This window comes from Wasmannia auropunctata, unplaced genomic scaffold (genome assembly GCF_000956235.1).
Source record: "Wasmannia auropunctata unplaced genomic scaffold, wasmannia.A_1.0 LD336111.1, whole genome shotgun sequence".
Lineage (NCBI taxonomy): Eukaryota > Metazoa > Arthropoda > Insecta > Hymenoptera > Formicidae > Wasmannia > Wasmannia auropunctata.
In genome coordinates, this window is record NW_012026779.1 from 4,045,646 (window position 1) to 4,049,062 (window position 3,417).

Below are 3,417 nucleotides of genomic sequence, written 5' to 3' on the forward strand. Positions count from 1 at the left end.
AAAGTTGTTCATTAGAATGCAATTTGTGGTAATTCGACGCAAAAATTGCGTCTGGTAGTAAGTGCCGGATTTTCCAAGAGATGGCACTTCAATAAGTTAAATAAGGACATTCCACGTGTTTGAGTGAGACCAGAAGATATTGTAAAAGTTCATTTAGAGATACCACTGACACTGAAGAGTCTGCTTTATCGACCTTGTACAAATTTGGCCGACCTTTCAGCATCCTCTTAATAACTAAATATATTTTTGTAATTTTGAAAACAACTCATACATCAGTTTAAAAATGTGTCACACTCTTTTTTATTACAAATGTTAATATTTATACTTTAAATAATACATACATATAAAAGTGTTTATAATGTTCTATTTATATTAATCCATACACTTTTATGTTTATTTGCTTGATTTGTTATTATTTTTTATTGTAATGCTAAAATTTAGAAAATAATGACAAAAATCTCTTTTTTTTTGTATAAGTATTTAAGATAATTTATGCAAAGTCATTGTAGAAACTAGCTGTTCTGTAAATTAAATAAATAAATTTTGTTTAGTAACAAACAAAATAATTTCTACATCGTAATGAAATTTTATAATATATCCTTAAGTAATCATTTAATAATGTATTAAATTCATATGAAATATCTATTTCTACACGAATTACACATTTTCCATGTGTAAAGATGGATTTGCATCTCCTTGAAAAGAGCACCGAGAAAGTTTGGGCCGGCCGAAAACGAAATGATGGCTAAGCACGCCAACCATTCGTTATTTATGGACGGAAGAGTAAAATGAAACCCGGAGAGAATTATGCGTGATCACGTGACTAATCTGGAGGTACAAGGGTTATAATTGTAAAAAAGCTCGTTACCGCGAAGGCAGAAACCTATATGTCAAATACTTGACGTAAACATAAGCGATTTTATGGAAAAGAACAGGATTTATTATTGTTTCAGGCGTTAACTGACGCGAGAATATATATGAAAAAGTTCGCTCTTAGTTGTGACAAAAAGTGAACTAATAGGGAAGATTTGCCAACCCGAAAATTCCTAAATGTGAATTTTCAGATTGCCGAATCTTCTTTATTGATCTAAAATCAAAATCTGGTTTTACAGTACTGGATACTAGATACACGTGTTTATGTTTATGACGCACGCAAAAAGATTTATTCACAAAAGCACATAACAAATCTTCTGTTAAGTGTTTCCTATTAAAATTCCCCAACGCGAAAAGGATATTCTTTTGTCAAGGTTTTTAATTTTAATTTATTAACTGTCTGAAATGTAATTAACGCTGAAAATGAAATCTCTCTCTCTCTCTGTCTCTCTCTCTCCCCAGAGAGAGAAATTATACCCAGAACTGTCGCGCAATGAGTACAAGAGTTGCGGGAATTAATATTAAGTAATATTACATAATTTAATTAATATTAAGTTAATTAATATTAAGTAATATTAATATTATATAATAACATTATATAATATATTATGCATATATACTTTTGACCAAAAATTTGAGATTCTAAATAAGAGATAAAATTTAAAACACTACATAAAGTTTGAGCCATGTACCTTAGTTAACATTTCTTAATTTGAAAATAAATAAAAATTATATTTAGTACGTAATTAATTTAACATTTTCGTTTAATTTAAAAAACTATAGTCATAAAATCTTTTTTCCAAAATTGAGCTAACTGGGGATTATTTTCAAAGGAGCAAAGATCTTTTCTGTCAGAAAAAACAAATTTGTAGCTAGATTACCTAGATTAGAAAAATATGATTAAATGCACGAGCTACTTTAAAAAAAGTATATAATAATTTTTAGTGAATTTTGGTAAAAAATATTATAAACTTTAAAATATTTTATATTATTTTTATTTTATTATTATGAAACAATGAGCAAAATAATAAAAATATATGTTAAATTATTCTACTTAATTAAATTTTATTTCATATAGTAGACATTTTAAATTAATGTTCATAAACTTTAATCCGGGTACCATGTAAATAACATATTCGAATAAATTTCTCTCTTCCATTTTTATAATATATATTGTTGTGCTCGCGGATGTTAGTACGCGCACTCCGACTTGACGCTCGAGACACGCACCCGTAAGGAAACACAACACACGCTTGTTTAAATAAGGAACTTTAATGTAAACACAGCTCTACAAGAAGAATAGATTAAATATCGTAAAATGCACCGGGAGCACGTCCAAACCATGATGCAAGTAGACATGGTGTGCTCTTGCGCATATTTTTTGCTACAGCCAATAAGAGCCTGGCCTTTTATTCGTTCATTTTTCGGCGGTAATTCAACTTACTTCAATTAATCAACCTTACTTACTCAATTCAACTTACTTTCACATATAGTAAATATTTGTAATTTTATAATGATCCTTTTTATCTTTATTTTACTACTTTTATTATTAAATAATATACTAAAAAGAAGGCGAGTTAGACAAATTTATATTAATTTTCAAATTAAAATATATTTATTAATAAAATTAACAATGAAACGTACATATACATACACATTAATTTTTATTTGTTAATTTAAATATTTTTTTGTTGTTTACTTTTTTATTCGTATCTTTAACATTTTGATTATATTCTTTAAGACGAATGTATGTTTTCGTTCTGTATTTTTCTGTATTCTGTACTTTTCATCTTTTGAAAATGAGAAAAATCATATAGATTTATATTTTAATTGATTACTGCGACTATTACAATCTTTTACACAACACGTCAGCATTTTCTTCCTTATATAAGTTTAAAAAAATAGTTTGAATATTTGCATTTGTATTAATGACACCACATGGTCTATATTGTTGTAAAATGGCGGAAATTAAGGCCAGCGCGTTGCTATGCGTAAACTCGTCTTACGAGCACATCATGTCTACTTGCATCATGGTCCAAACGGTTTGACAGCACCGCGATAACTTCAATCTCTCCGTTGTTAATTCCCGTAGCAACGACTTGTAGACGGGAATATTCATTACTCTCTCTCGTAACCAAAGTCAGCGGACGGCGATTTAAGATCCTCGACACTCGAAGCACGGGGCGCAACAATATTTATGCCGTATACCTATATATGGAAACTTCTCTGCTCTTTTATACATCTCCGCATTGCCATGCAGCGAACGATATTACGAGACGGCTATTTCCATCACATAATTCCGTTTCTATATAGCGGCATAATAGAATTGTACTTTCCACCGCTTTACGAGTTGCCTTCTCACGTAAACGGACCGGCATGATATTTATACGTAAGCGTTTCTGTCGATTGAGTTGCGTGACTGGAAACGCTTGACAAAACTTAGAATTTTATGCGAAGTCTCGGCTAGGAAAATTCGTGAATTTCCTGACGCCGGATATTTCCGCCGGAACTTTATAAGCGCGTGATATTTTTGTATCCCGGCGG